Below are 24,424 nucleotides of genomic sequence, written 5' to 3'. Positions count from 1 at the left end.
ATGATAGGGTATGCTTTTGTAACTCAAGAGGAACACACTCGAACCACAGCAATAAAAGCTTCCAACATCAAAGAAAAATAATTTTGGGCTTTATTAACATTTCATGTATCACAAAACTTCCATCAAGTATGCACACGAGGAAAAGTCATTACAAAATAGCGATTGCAGAGGTTTTTCCTTGAATATCTGAAGAGGTGCTTGTATTGTGAAAGAAAGATTTTGCTCTTGAACCCCCGCAATTGAAGTTACATCGAGAGCATATACCTTTCGATATGATTATAATAGTTGAGTTTGTGTGATAAAATCTTTTGTGGTCGATTCTTTCAATCTTTCAGCATTGTGAGTATGAATATATTTTTTTTGTCGTCTGTGTCTCATTTGCGAAGAAAGTGCATATCTCGTAAATTCTAATTATGTGGGGAACTTTTCTTTTTTTCTCTGTAAATTACGGTTGAAATTTCAACAGTAATGACCACAAAAGATTTTATCACACAAACTCAACTATTATAATCATATCGAAAGGTATATGCTCTCGATGTAACTTCAATTGCGGGGGTTCAAGAGCAAAATCTTTCTTTCACAATACAAGCACCTCTTCAGATATTCAAGGAAAAACCTCTGCAATCGCTATTTTGTAATGACTTTTCCTCGTGTGCATACTTGATGGAAGTTTTGTGATACATGAAATGTTAATAAAGCCCAAAATTATTTTTCTTTGATGTTGGAAGCTTTTATTGCTGTGGTTCGAGTGTGTTCCTCTTGAGTTACAAAAGCATACCCTATCATCAATATGTGATTTCCCAGGGTACATACACTAAGGGCTAGGACATCTTCAACCAGAAATGGTATTTCAATGAAAATTTTCCTCTATACAATTACTCAACAACTCCTGTTCCAGCACAAATGACTGAAAATTCAGACAATTCCCAAATTCTAAATGGAATACCAAAATGATAGAAAACGCCAATACCAATTTCAATCGTACTACGAAGAATATTTAGTGAATTTCCATTGCATAGCACAGATGGTGGGTATGCAAATGGGGTATTTGCATACCCACCATCTGTGCTATGCAATGGAAATTCACTAAATATTCTTCGTAGTACGATTGAAATTGGTATTGGCGTTTTCTATCATTTTGGTATTCCATTTAGAATTTGGGAATTGTCTGAATTTTCAGTCATTTGTGCTGGAACAGGAGTTGTTGAGTAATTGTATAGAGGAAAATTTTCATTGAAATACCATTTCTGGTTGAAGATGTCCTAGCCCTTAGTGTATGTACCCTGGGAAATCACATATTGATGATAGGGTATGCTTTTGTAACTCAAGAGGAACACACTCGAACCACAGCAATAAAAGCTTCCAACATCAAAGAAAAATAATTTTGGGCTTTATTAACATTTCATGTATCACAAAACTTCCATCAAGTATGCACACGAGGAAAAGTCATTACAAAATAGCGATTGCAGAGGCTCTGGAGACTTCTTTGATGATAGCAATGCTTTAATCTTGCATTTCATAATGTGAAAAAGCACTCCGAGTAGAAACCAGATTCCTTCAAATATACTTATGATGGAGAATCCCGACATCAATCCAATTATTCCACCAAGGAAACCTTATAAAATTCATTCAATGCAAATTTATGTAAAATCGAGAAGCAATATTCAATTTTCCAGACTCACTAAATATTTGGAACCAATACAGTGCAACATCCTGACGATACACCCATGCCTCTGCTGAACCAAAATAAATTTTCACCGTGGAAATTGATGAAACGTCGCTGATTCCATTTCTGAAATACGAACAAAGTAGAGATAAAGTGCATAAAAAAAAGTTTTGAAAATACAGAGAGAAGACGAAAGCTTAAAAGTTTTTATTGTGAACTTGTTTCCTATCAGATGATTTGCAATTTGATTTCAAGAGAAATTTACAATCAAAAGTTTCCATCTTGATTGAAAATTTATATTATATTTATTGGCTTTATAAAGTGAGATTTTTTATTGATTACGATTTCGAAATATCCCAAGAAATGAAATGATAATTTTATAAGACAAAAGTGTTTAAAAATTTATAAAGTGCCCTTTATAAATATAATAAACAGTATTTAGGGGAAACTGGGGCACCACCAAACACGGGGTACCACCAAACACTGCGATTTTTTAATCGGATATTGGATATCACTGGATAATACCGATAGGAATTTATAGGCACTATAGGGATGCTTATCCACTGAAGGAATGGTAGAGATAGTCCAAGTAGTTTAGAAATAAAAATTAGTCTTTGATGGTACCCCGTGTTTGGTGGTGCCCCAGTTTCCCCTAAATGCTTGTAGAAGTCCTTTGGAACGTTTTGCATACCATCGCACTTATAAGAATCACAGCGACAGGGGGAATCTGTAGGAAACTAATCCCAAAATATGAACATTCTATCTTGAGAATTTCTGGTACATTGACTGAATGGGTTAAACGGTCAAAGATATCAACTTTCGGGCTCCGATGACCCCCATTAAAAAAAAACAATATCCCCAAACGTTTCTTTCTTCCCGACCTACTCCCCTCCATCCCCAGCAAAACCATGTTTTTGTTTGGTTTTTCTCAAAATTGCCCAAGCATTTTCAAAGGTTTTCGGATATGTTTTAGAAATAGTCGAGGCGAACTTCAAAATGGCGGGAAAATTCGACATTTTGAATTATTGAAGGTCAACGGTCAACCACTTTGGAGGGCCCATTTTTCAACCGATTTGGTTAAATTAGTTTTTTGACAGGTATTAAAATTTCGAAACCGGGTGCATCGGTCGGCATCTGTAATAAACCGGTTAAATACCGAAAATATTTGGGGGATTCTTGTTTGCCATATTAACGCCGATATTTGCCAACACAAATGAACATAAGTTCATCGAAAATTTAATAGTATGTCTAATCGCATTCTTGAAATACTTCAGAAAAACGCTGGAATCACTAATTTTAAAGATTTGCATAAAAATTGTCTCGCTTAATAATATTACAAAAGATTTTTTTGACATTATCGTAGTTATACGATCAAAAACATGTAAAATTGATATTTTCTCAATTAAAATTTAAAAAAGATGTTGCGCTGTCAAAAATATTGAACCTATTTTTCAAATCAAATTACCTAAATCAAAGTATTTTATCGAAAAATTCATTAAAAAAATATATTGTAGAAAATGTGCCTATTGTGACCTTATGGTAATGATACACTGCTGGAAAACTATAAAAATCAGCATTTCTTCAATGGAAATATGGGAGAGCCGTTGAAAAAAATTACAATAATCAGTTGTAAAATAATTCAATTCAATGTATTTTGCAGAAAATATTTAAATAAAACGAATACAGAAAAAAATTTTGAGTTCTGCATAGTTACCTTATGGTAATGGTACGCACTGCACAATAGGAGAGACTGGGGCAAAAAGTCACAAAACGGATATTTTATTTTTTACAAGCTACTCGAGCGCTTCAAAAATTTCTAATTAGCGCAGTTTTATATGAAATTTACCGCTTTACAACTTTGTGAAAGTAATTTTTCTCTATTTTGTAAGGAAATACGTTTATCGAGCCAATTCCTAAGAGGTAATTTTGTGACTATTCTCAAAAATGCTGGGGCAAATAGTACCAGACATTGGGTGGTATTATCATATTTTGATTCGCTTCATTACGGGCTTTCGTAAATTTGAAAAAATACCTAGAGGAAACATTTTCATAGAAAATTTATTCATCTACGCCTTTGTAAAACACCGTTTTCTCTGCGAGAAGAGTGAGAAAACGAGAAAAGCGCTTTTCAAGTTATTTTAGAAAAAAAAGCACACAAAAGACTGCAAATCGTTTGACCAATGCAAACAACAAGCGGCGAGACATGAAAATGACGTTTCTTTTCGCCGTGAGACATCAGAAATTGCTTCGTTTTTTTTGCTACTTTTTGCTCTATACCTCGAAAAATCAATGAAAATTGAAATTATTTAGAAAATATTCACCAGTGCATCAATTTTGAAAAAATAAGTAGGTCAAAATTGATATCTGTTGTAAGGAAAATATTTCAAAAATAGGGCTAAAAATTTCGTTATTTTATATTTTCTAAATTCTTTGTTCGAATTCTAAGAAACTTACGACATTGAAGAAGGTCTATGGAGGCTAGAAAAAAATTTGAGCCGCTATCTTTTTTCCTTGGAAGATATTGAGTTTTGAATTTTTCGATTTGTGACTTTTTGCCCCAGTCTCCCCTACTTCATAAAATTTCGAGGCTGTACCGCAAGCGGTAGTTTGGGACATTCATTTTTAATTTTCTGATACAGGAGAGTAGAATTGTCAGTCTCAAGGCACGTGGAATCAAGGTCACTTTTCAGGTGACTTAGGTAAGGTCACATTTTGCAATGGTAATACCTTTAATACCCTTAAAAATTCCTAGTGACCTAAAGGAGACTCGAACCAATGATACATGCATCAGAAAGCGAGTTCCCTTCCACTTGATTCATTTAATACCCCTGAGTCTATAGATAACTCAAAATTTAAGAGATAGACACAACACATATGTATAGTGCTATAACTTTGAGTTGAACACTAAACCTACCAATACCGGTTAAATTGACCGGTTTATAAACTTTTTAAAATCAACACATATTTAAACGGTACAATGTTGCTATCAAACTTTATGATATTTGTTTAAATATGCATCTAATATTTTTCTTGAGACAGCCAAAATCCGGAATGCCAAAATCCCGAATGCCAAAATCCCGAAAAGGCCAAAATCCCGAAAACCACAATCCCGAATGTTCGAAATCCTCAAAGAGATGAAATTATATGGAGTGTAATGTGTAGAATAATTTCCCAAGACACAGAAAATTTACCTTTTCCTCCAGCAAGCGCGGATGTAATCGTGGGAGTAACTATAACGCTTTTAAGAATTCGGGATTTTGGTATTCGATTTTGATCAATTCGGGATTTTGTCTTTCGGGATTTTGGCTTTCGAGATTTTGATCGGGACTCATAATTTTCAGTGTTTAAATTTTAATTTTTTCAACTTTTGCAAGAAAAATTTGTTCAGTATATCCCTCCTACCGTGGTCTGTCATTTGACCGAGCGCGCTAGGAAAAACCAACAAAAACCGTCGATAGGTTTAGTGTTAAACAATTTAATAGGGATTTCACAATTAATCTTTTCTCACTTTTATTAGGATTTTAATGTAATAGTTCTACTTACAAAAGTCCAGAAGCGTTTTTAAATTGTTTCTGCAGAGGCAAACTGACGGTAATAACTTTATACTTGGTGTCGGAACATTTGGGTAGACAATCTGGACAGTGAAGGGACTCTTCGACTTCTCTCATGTCATACTTCGTAATTCCAGAATATTGATTAACAACTGTTGCCCATTTGACTATGGAAAAAGAGACGAGAACAGCTGTTAAACGCAATTTTGTGAATTAGGCAAGCAAAATATGCAAACAGAGAAGATTGTAATGTATGCAGAGGTCGAATGTAAAGCGACAAAACAATAATGCGCGAGCTTTTGGTGAAGTCTTTTGGGAAATCGATGAAGTTCTGTTTTCAATTGTCAAGGGAAATCATTGTTATTCGTTTCCCTTGTCATCGATTCTCCAACTCCTTTTGTGCATTAATACACTCTCTTATGCGGGTTCTGCCAAGGGCTGAACTTGCCATCAAAGAAATGAGCTTTCAAATATATATCTTGGCACATCTTCCAGAAAAAAAAATCTTAAAGCTATTATCATTAAATTAATGAAAATTTCATAATGAGAAGGAGAATGTCCAATATCACTTACTCTTGTACTTCTCCAAGCATGGTATATCCTGTAGGTCACAAACCCGACAATGAGTCCCATCCAAAAGACTCTCAGTATGTGGGAAGAAGAATGGGACACATTCGCAAAGTCGTATGACACTCTTTATCCTGCAATTCACCACACAATCTGCTCGGGAATACGCAACATCCATCTTCATTTTGGCCTCGTCGTCAAAAAGGCATCCTCTCTAGAGAAGGGGTGGTTTATATTAAATCTCAAAAATATGAGTAAAGAGACCTAATCAATTATCTCAGTAAATGCTTTCTCTCAGTAGCATATTATGGATGGATATGAAGGGAGAAGTTATCAAGCGGAGTAACATTAAATATTCATATTCATAAAGCAATGAAAGAGCTTGGATTTCCTTTTCAGGGGCTAAAAGAAAGTAAAAATTCCTGAAGATGTTTTTTTTCCCCAGAATTAATGGAAGAAAATGAAAAATTGTGAATATTTTACAAAATAATGCCAGACAGGTACTTCGAAGACAAATTTCATTTAGGACTGAGCGAGTGTATATGATTATCTCAACTGTTTATAGAAAGTACTTATCGTAAACTAAAATGTGAGTAAGATTGTCTGAAACTTTAAATACCTATTTCTTTTGATATCAAATGTTGGATTTTAATTGGTTATCTAATATTAAGACAAGTTTTACGTATTTAAGTTTTAAAAGGACTCAATTTAATTGTTAGTAACATACGTTCAAAAGCGTCATTTTTGACTCTCATTACTTAAATTTCTAAGATTTCAATAAGAGTATGTAATTATAAGCAGAACTTGACCATTGAAAATTGTTTTAAATGAACTTAAATAGAATAAATAATTCAAATTTTAATTAGCAACACTATAAATTTAACTGAAAATCATGCATGATTCAATTCATTTTGGGAACCAAGTCCGATTTCTTATCACTAAATTATTAATAATTTAACAATTTAACTTATTGAAAAGCACTTTTGAACGCATTTAAAGGGCAATTAATTTAAATGGGCCTAAAATTGGTGTAATAACTTCCATATTACTCTTTCATCTATGTAATACAACTTAAACTTAAAAAGAGAGAGAGAGAACCTAAAGCAGAGGTGTGCAAGAACCGTTGAAACCGAATAAACGTCAAATTAGTTTGTTATGGTAGCGTTTTGACCATTGACGAACATGACGTACATGTTTCATTTGACGTTTATTCGATTTCAACTGTTCTTGCACGCCTTTGACCTAAAGGTTACCGGCTTGCAGCGCATACGGTTAAAGATGTCAATTTCTTGCCCTTGGTGATTCACAAATAAATCTATATACACTCAAGGACAGTTTTTTCCTTCTTCCATTAATCAACCACCAATCGACCAAGGAACATGTTTTTGGTTTATTTTTAAAACTATTTTTTGGAGCATTTTTTTATTTTCAAAATTCAAATATCTATTAGAAATACTCAAGGTGAATATTTCGTACATAGACATCTATGACAGAAAAACTGTTCGACATAGAATTTAGTTGAGTTTCCAAAGGCAAAGTTAAACTACTCTGAAATGTCTATTTTTAAACTGATGCTGGCTAAAATCCGAATGCCAAAATCCCGAAAAGCCTAAATCCCGAGCAGACAAAATTCCGAATTGGTTGAAATCTAGAAAGCTAAAATCTGTAAAATCCCGAGTAGATCGAAATCTCAAATCCCGAAAAGTCACAATCCCGAGTAGCCAAAATTTGTCAAACTCCCGATTAGGTTGAAGTCCTGAATGGCTCAAAATCTCGAAAGCCAAAACTCCGAACGTCAAAATCCCAAAACTTTCGAACGGACAAAATCTCGAAAAGGGAAGAAGTCAGGGTCCCAAAAGGGATTTTAAAGGGAGGATAATGTCTGGAAGCGGAATACTTTCCCAAAATATATTATTTTTGCCTCCAGCAAGTGGGGGTACAATCGTGTAAGTAGATATAAACATTTTTAAAGTTTTCGGGATTTTGGCTTTCAGGATTTTAGTGTTTGGGATTTAGGGTTTTCGGGATTTTAATTTTCGAAATTTTTACTGAATCAATTTGAAACAACTTTGCTCAAATTTGGATTATTTTAGAAACGCCCTTGAAATTCTCAATTCGACTGGACCGCTCTCAATCGGTAATGAATAAGTAAAGTAGCCGTAATTGATTTGTCTTTCACGAACATCTTTGAAAAATCTTTTTGTCTACAAAAACTTGTAAAAGAACTAACGGCCAAACTGAAATCTGAAGACCTTTAGTCGTCAGACGTAAGATTTAGCCCAGTTTATATAGGTCTCGAAATCCTGAATAGTAACAATTAAATTGCTTTTTCGCAATCTAATGGATCGTTTCTTAGTAATACGTATTTAGTGTTAGTAATACGTATTACTAATTACGTAATTCTTAGTAAATACGTATTACTAAGTCAAAAATTTTCCAAAAAAGCTTGACTGATAAGAAATAAAAAAAAGTTGTTCTATAAAGCTTGGCATTCGGTCTGAAGCCCGAATGTTATCGATTTTTGGCCAGAGTTGTGCCTTTACATAGTAAAAAATATTTTTTTACATTTTACATGTAAAAAATATGTAAAATGTAAAAAAGAAAAATTAGGCATTTTTGAATCTTTTAAAAATTTTCTTGTAAGCAATATCAATATTGATATTGTTTACGAAGAATATCAAGAAAACATTCTTGGGAAAGCCATGAACAAAAGTTTGTTATGAAAACCTATTGATTTGAATTTAGTCAATGATTTTGTACATATAGATAGAACATACTCTGTGGTAAAATAACGTTACTATATTTCCTAATTAATCGTTCTTCTTCCACAAATAAGTATTTCAGAATGTTGTCTGTATTAAATCCTCAACATGTTGATTTTTTACCCTTAACGTATAATAAGAACCAAAATTAATATTATTAGTAAACATGAAAAAACAATGAGATACAAAAATACAATTTTTTCCACTATTCGCAAATAGGGAAATAGTATGACTTGATCAATTAATTTTTAAAATCTAAAAAAAAATATTTTTTTAATAATATCCTAGTAATATAATAGACTTTGATATAATGACACATAAAAGAACTTGCGATTTAGTATATTTGCAACATTTGCAATAATTGCAATGTAAATGGAATACAGTGATATTATATATTGTCTACATTATTGATTATCATTTGTCCAGAAATTCAAACTAAGAAAGTGCTTCAAATTGAAGAGTTATTAAGAATTATTTAGCTGTTTTTGTGTATTGAAAAAGCCAATCAAAACTCCAGGAGGGCAGGAAAAATTAAGGACTTTGTGGTTAAAATTGATAAAAGGTTAAAATTGCAAATAAAGAGCGCACAGTTGCAGCACAAAACGATTAAAATTGAGTATAAAATCCTCACAGCTTTCGAACGAAACGTTTAGCAATTTAGGTCGTTTTTACTCGGATTCTGTGCAAATTTTATTAAAAATCGATATAATATCATAATTTCTGTGTGAATTTTTGTTTAATACGTTAGTCTCATTTTAATAAACAAAGCACAATGGTTAGCAAGGAGACACTGATCCTCTTCATGAACATTGTTTTCTGGAATGTAATCTCTTGGACAAGGTATATAGCAAAATTCCGTAAAAAAAATTATCGTTATGAGGAGAGCAGGAAAGAAATCTTAATTTCAATGATTTTTACAATATTGTTGATTAGCAGGAACCACAGAACAATTGGAAAACTCCCTGAGCATGTAGATATAGAAGTTCAAAATTATTAATCGTTTAGATGTTTACTATTATATTGGTTCAACCGGGTAGTAGAAAATTTGAATTAGGATTGCCAGTAAATTTCATCATGTATTTTAGACGACAAGCTTTACAGCAAAAAGCCGCAAAATATTTTACTTTGATTGAGTAAAAAATTAAAAAAAATGAACTTGATATTTGATGGCGGTGGCAGCCACAATCCCAAAGCCAAAATCCCGAAAGCCAAAATCCCGAATTTTAAAAATCCTGAAAATGATGAAATTATATGGAGGAAAATGTTTAGGATAATTTCCTAAGACACTCAGAAGATTTCCCTTTGCCTCCAGCAAGCGTGGATACAATCGTGGAAGTAGCTGTGACACTTTTAAGAATTCGAGATTTTGGCTTTGGGGATTTTGGCCCATTCGGGATTTTGGCGTTCGGGATTTTGGCTTTCGGGATTTTGGCGTTCGGGATTTTGACCGGGACCCATTTGATGGGTATCAATCAATTTTACATTTTTTACATTTTAACTTTAAATGTCAAAAATGTAGCACATGTATGTTAAAGGCTTTTTTTACTATGTAAAAAATGATGTAAAATGTAAAAATTCTGCCAACCCTGCTTTTGGCCTTCGATGTATGTTTTATTTAATTGTTTAATTAATTAAACTGTGATTTGTGAATATATGTAACTCTAAGACTTGTTTCTTAGAAAAAAGATATTTTACCGTTCTAATACTTTAAATATACCGTTTTAATTAACATTTACTGCGTGTATTCAAATTTCCCTTTGTATGAAATGTTAGTAACACTATCACCAATTGGACCAAGGTTATTTTAAATAATATATATATATATATATATATATATATATAAATCTTTATTATCACAGTAAATGTGAGATTTCTTATGGTACCCATGAGAACCCATTGGGCTTCTTATTAGAGGGTTCATTTAGTTTTTTTTTATGTGAAAATGTAAAGTTCAGTTTCTAAATATTAATTTAATCTTAAAAATATAGTTTGTAAAGTCTAACTTTTAACTGTTAACTGTTTTACTTTCCTCTACCCGACGGTGAGTGGAAGTGATAGAGAGGTTGAAGTTTATAAAGCTCTCCTGGAATATTAATTAGAGAATAAGTTTGTATGAAAAGCTCACCTCAGACACAAGATTTTGCTGCATGGTTTAACTTAAATTTTCATTGTTGAAAATTTTTCTTAGTGCTATATAACAAATTTTGTTTCCTATTAAAGGCAATTGACTGAATTTATTCCTTCTTTAGTAATTTATAATACTTTAAATGAGAAATTAAATCCTTACTGTAAAAATGTCAGTATTATATTTCACAGCTAGATTATTATTCGGTTTTTAGCTCATAAACTTTTTCAAGTTTCAAATTAATAATCGATAATTTTCAAGCATTATTTTGTATTTATACAGATATCTTAGGCTTTCATTGTAGTTAAATTAGTGCTGTATCTCTGCTCCTATTTTCAAAACTAGAATTCTAAATATCCTCTCAGATATTATAAGAGTAAATATTCATTTTGGTTTTGATTTCAATAGGAATATAAAATGAGAGTTATTCAATATTTTAGCTATCTTTGCAAGCAAATTACTCTTACCGTATCTACAGCATAATTTGCAACATTTCTCTCAGCAAATGTTGAGTAAGCTTCCACTTTCAGATAGTTCTCATGTCCTGGTGAAATAAGGATCTCTGAAACATATCCAGCGGATGGGTCAGGGTATTCGTCATTGCCAAAAACAGTGACTATGAAGCCTTCCAAATTGAACAAAGGATAGTAGTAGTCATCTAAGGATGCATTTAATGTGAGCAGTAATCCCATATCCCAGTCCTTGTTATCGGTGTAGTAAACTTTTCTCTCTGGGCTAGAAACCACGCAAATGAGACTTTTTGCTTAGGGAGCAGCACATAAATTCACGTCTCAATTACATGTAATAACACTCACTCCTCAGAATTGTCTTTTCGAATGTAGTTGAAGGTGCAGCAAAAACCATATTGAGTGCGCCTGAAGGAGAAGAGATTCATACAGGGTTCTTCCTGACCCAACCAAAGGCACTTCAGGAGGATTTGTGAGCACTGTGGAGTCAACTAGAAAATATAAGGCATAAGTAATGATGAGAAATCAGAGAGGATGAGATTGGAAAAAAAAACATACCCTTTGAATTATTTCCATTATATTGAAGCTTACAGAATCATTGGTGAATGTGAGTTTTTCCAATATAGCATGAAAAGACAGGAAATCTGATCTTCCGTCTACATCATAATCGTGAAGCTTGCCCAGAAGTCGAAGTTTTTCGAAAAAGAATTCTACATCCCGTCTATATGGATCCACTCCAGCTCTGTGATTTAAAAAAAAACATGAACTGTTACAGTACAGAGATTACAGATAGCTTTTTTATTCATAATATATATTTTTTTACAATTCTTTGGCGAAGTCAAAAGCTGCTTGCCTGGAGATTCTGTTGTTATTGCAGACGGAAACTGCAGGAAAGGGCACTTTTTCAATGGGATAGTGAGTGTCATGCAGTGATGTCACAAGGGGATTAGATGTGAATCTATTCCAACTGCTGTGACCAATTATAGCGCACATGACGATAATAAAGGTGTGAATTATAGCCCAAAACCAGCTGAAAATTATAATATTGATTTTAAGCATGCACTAGAGAATTTAGAATATTGAACTTCGATTACTATTGCTTGGGGCTCAAAGAATGGGAAATGAATAAATTTCAATTGTGGTATAATATTGATTTGAATTATTTCCTGAAATTTACGTATCTGATATATCTTATATCCGATGTATATATAGGGTAGACGCTGGTATTAGCAAAACGCTCCTAATATCGATCAAGCGATGCTTGTAATATCGACTTCTCTTCCAATTGATGGATAAAAAGAGGCAGCTCGGATATACGATGAGGCGTACGGAACACTGTATGGGAAGATGAAGGAAACCAGTCCGGAAGAAAGACGTATCGGCGTTTCTGCAGTCCTTTCAAGAGAACACGAGGAATCGCTGGAAGCTTGGGTCTTTTCACGGGCTACTGTGGATCATCCAATTACCAAGGATCAACTTCTAGATAATGTGCAAATGTTGTGCTGGAAGTTGAAAATTCCAAACAATGTTGTGGTGTACTAAATTATTTTGATTGTTCCCTTTAGAACAGAGGTGTGCAAGAACCGTTGAAACCGATAAACGTTAAAATAAGTTTGTTCTGGTAGCGTTTTGACCATTGACGTACATGTTTCATTTGACGTTTATTCGGTTTCCACCGTTTCTTGCACGCCTCTGCTTTAGAAATTAAAGCTAAGTATTTGAATTATCTATTTTTTATTTTATTTTATCGGAAAATATAAAATACATATTCGCATTCCCTGATGGTATGTGCAAAACCCATTTTTTCCTTGATCGATATTACAAGCATCGATTGATCGATAATAAAATCAGCTGATCGATATTACATGCCTATGCACTGTGAAAAGCTTTTCGTGTTTTAAACCACTCCGAAATAAATATATCAAGAATGTGAGTGGTCGATCTTGTAGAGGACATCTGCAAGATTGACTATAACAAGTTTGCACTTCAAAAATACGAATGTATATATGGTCTTTTTTGTCTGTTAGAATTGATCATTTCCTTAACTAATCGATAATACCCCCGTCTACCCTAGAAGAACTATGCCATATTGTGGCCAGCATTAAATGTTTACCATCAGGAATTTTTCTGACATTAAATTAATGTGTTTGAATCTGAAATATTGAGTATCACTGCTTGATTATATGGGACATGGGAATGGGACTAACAATATCATTCCGTATAAGGAAAAAGAACAATGCGTGTCTAGAAATCCCCTTGCGGGAAGGCCTAGTTCCTATAGGGAATGTTATGCCAGCATTATTATTTATTATATTATTTATTCAATATCGACTAGTTTGAGTGTAACTTCGGCCAAGTAACTAAATTAATTACTTCGATAATTCAATTATTTTTTCTTTTAAATATTTATTCTTTATAGACCGTAATAACACAAAAATCGTTAAATTGGGTATAATTTTAACTAAAATTGTGTTATAGAAAATTCAACATGGAAAGAGTTATACATAAAATATATCGATCACCATTTCATCATCAAAAATTATGACAGATCATCGGATTCGTTAGATTCCGATTAATATTTCTCAGCTGGATCACATATTTCGTGTAAAAAAGATACACATTTTGTGAGCGTCTCTCCAGTGAGGTGCTGTTTACTATTTTGGCCATATCTTTTGCTTCCAAAAAAAAAATGTTTATTTTAGTTCTTTTCCAATTTCTAGCTATATATGTTTTGAAATTTTCAATCCGTTGTTTTACACAAGATGGTCACAAATTGGTCGAAATTCCGCTCAAAGTGGCCGAAATTCCACTCAAATTGTCCGAAATATTACCCAAAGCAATATCTGTATTTTTAAATATTTTAGAAACTGATTAAAAAGAAACAAAGATGATAAACTATACTTTACATGGTTCTAAACAACCCTCCTGAAAAAGAATAAGAAGAAATTTCAATATGCATTTGCAACAGAGGTTAGCAAGAACCGTTTGAAATCAAACTGTCAAATTAAAATTGTACGTTAGAGGTCAAATTGCTACCTAGACAAACTTATTCAAACACCCCGGATTTACAATATTACATTTTAAACTAAGGACTTTGGTGCTTATTTGCAATTGTGCCGAAATTTGGCACACTTTTACTACTTTATTTTTATTCTTGAATTTTTTGACAGACTTCTTCCTGAAGTGGGCAGGATCAACAGACGTGGGCTTCTAACCAGGTTGTGATAACTCCAAAATACCAATTTTTTTAATGCACTTTATTTTATTATGTCTTGATTAATTGAACTCAAGATGAATTCATTTGAATACTACAGGAATTCCGAATTGAATTAAATTAATTTTAACAAGTAGTACAGGGGATCCCTGGATTATGTACTTCGAGATTATGCACCTGATAGGATTATGTACACACAATTATGCTATTCTGTCTATCATTGGAAGCCAATTAGTGATATAATTTTTGAAATACTCCGTAATTTATACTGTTTTGTGAAGCGGAAAATTTAAAAAGTTTTATTGTTACTCATCAGAAAAAAATTATTAAAATAATTTTAATAAAATTAATAATTTATTGTTGAACTCCTGCTAAAAAGTGCTATTTATAATTAATTTCTTTTGCACAGTTGAACCTTTGGTTGACTCTGTACTCGGCGCAGAATTCGTTTTACGGTGGACTTAATCGAAAAAAACTCTCCTGCGGGTATGCAAATCTACTTTTCGAATATTAAGTGACTTCTAAGGTAAATATTTAAATCTCGGAAAATATCGAATTTTGAAAACTTACAATTGAATTTTAAAAGTATTGAGATATCTTGTCAGTCGAGAAGCGCCACTGAACCAAGTATTTTATGTTTTCAAAATCCACAGTAGATTCTTTATATTAACCTAAGCAGTATTAGTACTTAATTTGAAAAAAAAAAAAATTTTTTTGCAGGTAAATTTAAAATCAATTCGGAATTTCATATTTCATTGAATAGGGAGGAGTGGGAAACCTTTGATACCTTTCCAATAGCGTACTTTTAAAATAAGAGCTGTGTCCGACCGTGATGGGATTTAGCTCCATAAACCAATTCTGAAGCTAAATTACATTATGAGATAAGGCATATTCCTTTTTAAAAATAAAAGAAAAAAGCTCTATTTCAAAGGTGCCCCAATTCAAAAGAACCCTACTTCTCCCTACAATGATATTATATAATATACAACCTTATTTCGGTTGTAGAATTTTGTTGTTTCAAATAAATTCTTTTGTTTTTAATTAAGTTTTGTAATAAAAATTTTAAGCATTAACTTCAGATGAATTGAAATAATCTTTGAATTTTGGACTGCACCATGCAAATATTTCTTAGAGAGAACTGGAGAATGTGAAAGTTCAGCAATGTCAGGAATGTAGGACTCACAATTCCAGACGACTCCTTTCTGGCTCCATGAGGTAGTGATAGCAATGCAGCGATGATTTCTTAAGGAATTTCTGAAGCTCTTGTGAAATGTAGTTGTCCTCAATTGGAGTTGATAATTGAGACATGCCGTGAGCTTTCGCATTGTTTCTTGTTATATACCTCTTCGGCAATTTATGATGACTGTTATACTCATGGGGAAACATGACACAGCACTCTCCTTCAACTTTTATCACTTCCAGCAGAAAGGGCCAGATAGGACAACGTAGAAGCAGACACTACACGTTCTACCAGAACTATAAAAATATTTTTCTGACCTCCCACAAATTCATACCGCAACTTATAACTGTGGCTAAATTGGATTTTCTCTGCTTCTCATTCTCTCGCTTCATCAGTTTTATGGATGAAAATGGAAAATTTTGTGTTCTCTGGGAAGTATTTCTTGTTTCCCTAAATGACTGGAAATTTGATTAACATGGAAAATTAGTGTGTACAAGTTAAATTTGTTATAGGAATTCACTGACGCATAATAAAATTGTGACATAGTTAATATCGTCATGAGGTTAATTAGTTTACCAAATTCTAAACAGTTTTATGGGCAGCGAAAATATTTCATCAATAGAAAATCAGTTTTATTAATTTTAATGAACTCATGCTATATTAACTTACACAACGTTTCAAAGAACTTTGTTTTCAAAATATCTAAATTTTAATATGTTTTCAATATCCGATTTAATGCAAATTTGACACACAAAGTTATTTTTGTTGACAATGAAACAGGATTATGAATTATGAAAACAATTTTTATCTATCAGCAAATACAATACAAATTTAAATTTAATTTACATTATATTTTACGAATTTAAATAGAACAGTATATACATATACAATCCACTTCTTTCCAATTTCTCACCATCCTGGACTCCAAAAGACAAAGGGTATCAATTTCTTGTATTCTGTGATCCTCCATAAGTCAACATTCTGATCTAGAAATTGATTGATATAGAAATACAAACTATTATTTATTTTATTTATTTATTATTTTTATTTTATCAATCTAAAGCCGAGTTTGCGTCTGCCGCCGACTTACCATAACCGGTCATACCAGGTGAGCGGCAGAAACCCGTGATGTATTGTGACCGTATAAGCCAGCTCATATAATCGAGCTTCAAATGCAGATCACTTGTAATATAAAATACATAATAGGTTTATATGAGACTTAAAAAGAACAAAATGAATTGATCTCATTTGGTAAGGTAATGGAAGGATACAGAGTAGGGCATAGGAATGGGATTAAGTATTATGTTCAGAAGATCGATGACGGCCAAAGTACCGGACGCTAAAATACCGAACGTCAAAATCCTCAAATGCCAAAATTCCATAAAGCCAAAATCGCGAAAATCCAAAATCCTGAATAATCCAAAATCCCGAAAACCAGAATCCCGAAAGCCAAAATCCCCAAAGCCAAAATCACAAAGCAAAAAGGGATTTTCTCTTTTCGGTTTTGGCTTTTCAGAATTTTTGATATTCGAGATTTCGACCCATTTCGAACTTTGGCTTTCGGGATTTTGGCGTTCGGAATTTTAACCTTTTCAGGATTTTGGCTTTTTGGTGTTATAATAACTACCTTATCGAAGATCATTATGCATCTCCTGTTAGAGGGCCTAGCTGCTCACACTTATTCTTCAAGCTTTGAAGAACATTTGCATGCACACTAGGGTACCAGGGGTTATCATTAACATTCTCTGCCGTATTCTAATAGTGGATACACTTGGTTAATAAAGTCTTGTGACAAGAGTTCATCCCTATAAGAATCTGGGACTGGGAGAGGTGTAATAAAATTTTAAGAAGAGAGTTTTCTCTTTGGAAGTTCACATGTTGGGGGCTTGTTGAACAGCTGAGCCTCCACGAATACCTACACACTTTCTGGCAATCATTACAGTACATTTTGAGCGTTTCGTTTGCACTGATTTTAGGGAACGATGCAGGATTGGAAGAGATACTATAACTTTTTGTCAGGATCTGATTGTTATACCGGCTTCGGACCTAAGACTTAGCCATATGACTTAACTTTTCTAATTTTTTATCAGTTAAGATTTTTTGGATAATTTTGACTTAGGACTGGATAATCAGAGTACATAATCCATTAGATTCTGATGAATCGATAAAAGTCCTAGTTGCTTAGGATTTTGAGACCTTCGGAAACTGGGCTAAATCTCTAGTCTGAAAACCACTTTAGGCTCTGGACCAAAATTGTTATTTGAATTCACCGCCGCTTAATTTATGCTGCATGTTTTTTTTCTTTGATTCCACTCGGAGGACCACTATTTTGTTCGACCTTAAAAGTTTTTTAATGATATTCGTTATGGGCAACAAATTAGAACATATTGTAGGAACTCTAAATTAATAAGATTGTATTAACATATTCATGTGCAATTGTAATCAGTATTTTAGAAGAAATGGTCAGGAAACAAAAGCTTTGATTTATAGTAAAGAATCATATTTCGCTTATAGAAAAATAGGTTTGGTTAATAGAAGTGTTGAAATGATCAGTAAAATTGTAATTTTGGTCAGTGAAAGATTCTATTATGGTCAGCAAAAAAAATCTAATTTGGTCATTAAAAAAAAGAAACTTGGAAATAAATAAATCAAATTTGATTGCAAAAAGGCGAATTTGGCCAGTAAATAAATAAAAGTTGGTATTTGGTTCAAATTTCCTATTTTCCTAATAATTTCTAATAAAATACTGCCCACTCTTCTACTGTACTTATTCAATTAAAGTAAAGGTATTAAGAACAGTTTTAATGATTTTTTTTTGAATTTTCCGAAAACTCAAGGTTAATTTTATTACTTAAACCTTATCAATTAAAAAAAATGTTAGTGATTTTTTAAAATATCCTCTTCTTGAACAATTTTTAACTTCAAGATTGATTTATCATGATTTATAAACAAATTTAAATCGAAATAATTTTTATATGTATCCAAAAAATTGAGAAAAATAATATAAAGCCAGAGCTACTTCTCTGGTGTTCGAGCAGCTTACAAAGCCTCAGACACTTTGCCACCCATTTTGTAAATTAATTTATTTATTTAAATTTAATGCGTAATATAATATTCAATTGCATTTATTAAAAATACATATTTTTTAAATCTACTTATGATCTATTTTTTTGTTGATCTCCTATTGTTGAAGCTAGTACAAAGATACATCATATTTATGCAATTTTAATGAAGTTTTAAAATCAAAATTGGTAACATCAGCAGTTCATTCTCACGGGAAGATAAACAGATGAGGAAAATTTTGCGGTTACCTTTCAGGATGAAAATTATGATAAATATATTGCTTAGAATTTTGCTTTATTTTCCCACCTTGTGGTAACTTTCTCACTGATGTCCCCCTTTTGCTTCATTCCATGTGCCAACATATACATCGTATGTCGATCTAAATGTGGATTTCATCATTCTCTTCAGCCTGTATTATAAGTGTTGTTGAATAATTTCACCTTTTGGGGTAGTCGTCAAGTTTCATATCCTGTGAATGAGCTAAAACTATGCCAAAGTTAGTTTCGAAATACTTTAATCATGAAATTAAAAGCGTTGCAAAAATAGTTTTTGGATAATTTTACAAGAAATTCTGTAAAACATTTAAAATTTTCTTTAAATCGGACTCAATCTCCGGTTAAAAGGTTGTAAGGTGGTTTTTGACGCATATACAGTACAGAATGGTTCAGTTTTATGCACTTTAACACCTTTGATGCCTCTTAAATTAACGTTAAAATATTAAACAATTAATCCCTTAAAGATTTATAGTCGTTCTAGCGGGAAACCCGGAAACTCAATCTAAAACCGTATTCAAACGAGCTACAATTTACAATTCTTTTAACTTTGATATTAACTAAAAAGAATTCTAGTCATAAATTCGAAATTTTCTCCGAATTAAGGAATTGTATAGAAAATTGGCTAAATTTAAAATTATTTATTAACATAACGTGCAGTACAACCAATTATTTAATTCAGGATTCTTTACCTTTTAACCGATTTAAAACACACAGAAAAATGGAAAATTCTTAAACAGAAACACCCAGGAATTTAATTTCAAATCCCATCCAATGAATGCCAATGCCCTAATTCTAAATCCTTGATCATTTAGTTTCAAGGATCTTCTATATTCTTAAATTTAGAGTCAAAATTTTTCTGTGTGAACCAATGCGCAAATTGTGCCTCAATAAAAATCGTTTTTCAAAACATGGTAGATGCAAAAATAATTTCTAATTGGTTTTCTGTTTAGGTCTTCTTCAACTTCACATATCTAATAACCCGGAATTCTTATCGAAATCATCGATTGGTCGGAGACGAATGAGTATTCCAAATTTGATCCCCAATTTTTTTTTAATTACTATTTTTATTATAACAAAAATCTAAAAAATATCTGTATTACAATAATTCTTGAAAAAGAAACCTCATAAAATATTTTTAAAAATATTTCTAATATATTCTGATTTCTTCAGATCGATACTAGGGGCACTTCAATCGTAAATTTTCGTAATACCGCAATTGAAATAAGTCTAAGATCCTTGACACACTTAGGACTTAAGCTGAGAGACGGCTTAGTGGAAAATGATAGAAATGTAGTTTAATCATTATCTCGAATATAATTACGCTAAGCTGTCTCTGGGCTATCCTCAAGTCTGTCAAGGCCCTAACTGTACTAATTATTTATTTAGAAATTTTCTTCTACACGCTACACTAAATAAACCGATTGAATTCGTATGTAATTTTAGAATCTCATTTACCATAAGCTTAATGCTTGTCTGTCTTTTTTTTCATTCTGAGCCTTTTGAGATAATAAATTACAAAAGAAACTTCATATCTCTGACACATTTCCGCTTTATATCATCCGCAAGCAAAACGCCTGAAACCCCAAACTCCTTTCCAACACCCACAGAATTGATTATATTTTTTTCGTGCTACACCGACTCTCAAACTACATCCATTTTTCCTTTCATTTATACAATTCTTGCTATTTCTGACAAAATACGGGATAAAGACTGTTTGCAACTGTTTGTTTTCATAACTGAAAATTGATACAAAGTGATTCTGTATGTTTGATTTCCAAGCTTGGTGTATTGCAATGATGATTCTGGAATAAGATCAAAATTAAAGTAAGGGACATTCTAGTCGAATTTTTACATTACCTTTAATTGTTCTTTTAAAATATTGGAATTCCTTCATTATTGATTTTTTTCCGACTGTTAATTCAAGTATTATCAATTCCGGTAAGCGTCGGGATGGGGCAGTTACTTGAGTTACGTAGTTATGGGTGACTTGGTACATTTGCTTCTCGTAAGCTTTTCTTTAATTCTTGCACTTAAAAAAATCCTTAAACCATAACGAAAGAACAATAATAGTAATCCGTAATTTTTCTCAACGAAACATCAAACATTAGAACCTTAAATTCTGCAGGTATCAATGGTATCAATAGTTCCATGGTTTATCCTGCTCTAGCACTTAAAATCCAAGTCGAAATTAAAAAAATAATAATTAAAATATTTAAAAATAAAAGAATTCTAATATTATCAGTAATAGTTGGGGGATGGGACAGCTAAGAAAAAAGTGATTCTTCCCAAAGCTTTCGGCTCAGGCTCCCAGCCTTCCTCAGTGGTCAAATCTGTTCTCTTTGCTTTGTCATAGGTCTCCTTAGTTCACAGGGCATAGGATCTGGGGCACTGCACTTGTCTTTCTAGTTATTTTCGCAATTTTCTTCGGAGTGCAGTGCCCCAGATCCTATGCCCTATGAACCAAGGAGACCTATGATAAAGCAAAGAGAACAGATTTGACCACTAAGGAAAGCTTGGAGTCTGAGCCGAAAGCATTGGGAAGAATCAATTTTTTCTTAGCTGTCCCGTCCCATCCCCCGACGCTTACCGGAATTGATAATATTAAAATTCTTTTATTTTTAAATATTTCAATTATTATTCTTTTAATTCCGACTTGGACTTTAAGTGCTAGAGCAGGATAATCCATGGAACTATTGATACCATTGATACCTATATAATTTAAGGTCCTGGATAGTTGATGTTTCGATGAGAAAAATGGCAGATTCTTATTATTGTTCTTTAGTTATGATTTAAAGATTTTTTTAGAGTGCTAGAATTAAAGAAAAGCTTACGATAAGCAAAAGTGCAAAGTCGCCCACATCTACGTAACTCAATTGTTTGTAATAGGAATGACCACTTTTATTAAAAATTCTGATCAAACATCGATAATGAAACATTATCATTTACTATTTATATTTTTTTACAATTACAGATAATTCTGAGAATTTAAGTTTATGCATTATGGAGAGGTATATAAAAATGTCCAGGAATTTACTATGTGATTAAAAACCCAATTATATTTCCATTTCTGTCAATCCATTTTCATCAGACACCAATGTACACAATACGAATTTCAATTTATTATGGCATTTTTGATGTTTTCCAGTCACCCTTCACATTAGGCATTCGGTGTATATACGAAGAATAACATCAACGTATATTTCGCGTATACAGAATTTATGGAGCTAACGCAAATATTGACTGTATAAACGCAAATAAAAGCACAGCGAAACGATATGACAAGGTATCGGGGGGATGATGGTGGGAGAGACACAACATTAGAGGCCAGCCACTGAAGGGCTGCTTCTGGGAATGGAGAGGACTATCCATGGGGGAGTTGATAATCAAAGGGCGGTGTATGAATATTGCATGTGTTGAGTTTAAGGGTGGATCCTGCTCCGCAAAAGCTTTCTGGCGTGTCAACCCCAAATGTATTTATGTTAAATGATGATAGCGTAGTTTCTTCACTCACACCTTACACCAAATTTGTACAATTCAACTGAATTTGTGTTCAATTTGTGTTGTTGTCTCTCCCCCAATATTTTATCCACAATCCACCACAAAATTATTCTATGAACGAATGAAATTGATATTGTTTGATGTTGGTATATCAATAACGGATATCATTTTGTATTGCGCGACAATAGATTTTTATGTAGATTTTGGATTGCGTTTTTTTTAATGAACAGAATGAATAAATTAAATATTGTTTTGAATATTTGTTTGTTAAAACATCACACAACTTCTATCCTCAAATAAAAAAAAATGTACAAATTTGGGGCTCCTTTATTTTATTAGAACTTGCTTTTAAAGTCTAATTTTTGAAAACTCAACGATAAATATCTCAAGATCATGTTTATTTTTTAATAGATATTACCAAACTAAGATACCAGTTTTTAAATTTGGAATATTGAATTAACACATACTCAAGAAATTTTGGCATATTGTCAGTCTAACAAATGTAATAGGTCGACCTTAAAGAGAAGGAAGTACTGTAAGTACGGGCGAGTTTAACACCCTCCTGTTCGTAAGCTTTTCTTAACTTCTAGAACTTAAGGATGCTCTGTACCGATCCAATCTAGCATGTTTTATCTGTGAGAACCGTTCTTAAACATTATAATTAAAGAAAAGCTTACGAACGAGGGTGTCAAAGTTACCGGCACGATATACTATCCGCATTTTACCAATTTAACAGCGATCTGAAGCTTAAACGGTAAGAGATATCAACTTCTGGTTTTCGGTAACCCTTAATAAAAATTAATATTATCTCAATGTTTTTTTTATTTTCTTTCATCCCCTACAACCCCTCCAAAACCAAGTTTTATTTCGTTTATTTTAAAACGGCTTTTACAATTTCTTTTATTTTTGGATATGTTTTGGAGGTAGCTCAGGCGAATATTTGGTAAACATACCTATGACCGGAAAAATTTTCGACATTTAATTTTCAAAGATCAAGGTTCACTCTGGAAGGCCCATTTCTTAACCGATTTGTTTAAACTTGGATTTTCTGGGAAGGTCTTAAAATTCCTAACCCGGCTGCATTGGTCGCAATCGGTGATGAATCGGGAAAGTACTCATAATTGCCTTAATTTTTTTAATATTTAACTCTAAAAGAGAATTATTTTAATTCTTGAAACGAGTTATTTTTACTCTTAAAAAGAGTTAATAATTTTTTTCATGTAAATGTTACGACAAAAAAGTAAGAGTTACTTTGATAAAAGTTGAAACAACTTTTCTAAATATTACACCTAATGGGGGAGAAAAATTAAATCTAAAATCGAACTTCATTTTTTTAGTGTAGGGGAAAGGCTCATAATTTTGTCCAGTTTCTTATTTTGAACACTTTGAGGGTAAAATTGGACACTAAAAATAAATTGATTAAAATTATGGATTTTTATTCCAATATTTGATGAATAATGAATTATATCTAAATATTTGTTCTTTTTGGAAGATTTTAACACTAAATACGTTAAATTTTGAATATGATTTGAGTTGAAATTGCTTTGTTGAAAATTAAGTGTGAGCAATTGCTAAAGAGAAATATGACAGAACTTTGTGTTTACTTCAGTCTTATTTAGTTGTGGTGAACTACTGACAAACTTTCCTCGCAGTTTTTCAGTGATATTATTAAATATTTGTTGAATATTGTGTTAATTCACATTAATGGTGATTTGTACATTTGACCTGAAGTGAGATTTGTCTTGTGAATTAGATTTTTCGTGTAAAAAATGGGCAATTTTCTAAGAGATTCACCAGTGAGGTGATACTCCTTATTTTGGACAGGTGTTTTTCTCATGAAATTTCGTGAAGTTTTAGCTTTCGTGATGACTTGGTTGGACAAATGCTTGGAGAAACAAAGGAGCATCATCTCTACGAAAGAGATGTAGTGAGAAAAGCCTTGAAAGGCTCCCGGAAAGCTTAAGGAATGCACGAATCCGCACGTACTTGGAGTACCGTAGTCAACTCACTTTAATGAATGATATGGAAAGTTTCCGGGCTTCTTGTGACATTCCAC

At 32.5% G+C, this 24,424-nt stretch overlaps 1 pseudogene; it reads right to left on the bottom strand.

Moving 5' to 3' along the window:
- Window positions 1–875: 875 nt before the first annotated feature.
- Window positions 876–15,660, bottom strand: LOC129799823 (sodium channel protein Nach-like; annotated as a pseudogene).
- Window positions 15,661–24,424: the final 8,764 nt, after the last annotated feature.

Source organism: Phlebotomus papatasi, chromosome 1 (assembly GCF_024763615.1).
Source record: "Phlebotomus papatasi isolate M1 chromosome 1, Ppap_2.1, whole genome shotgun sequence".
In the NCBI taxonomy this organism is placed as follows: domain Eukaryota; kingdom Metazoa; phylum Arthropoda; class Insecta; order Diptera; family Psychodidae; genus Phlebotomus; species Phlebotomus papatasi.
The sequence above is the reverse complement of the archived record's forward strand: the minus strand, read 5'-3'. Positions and strand labels throughout refer to the sequence as shown.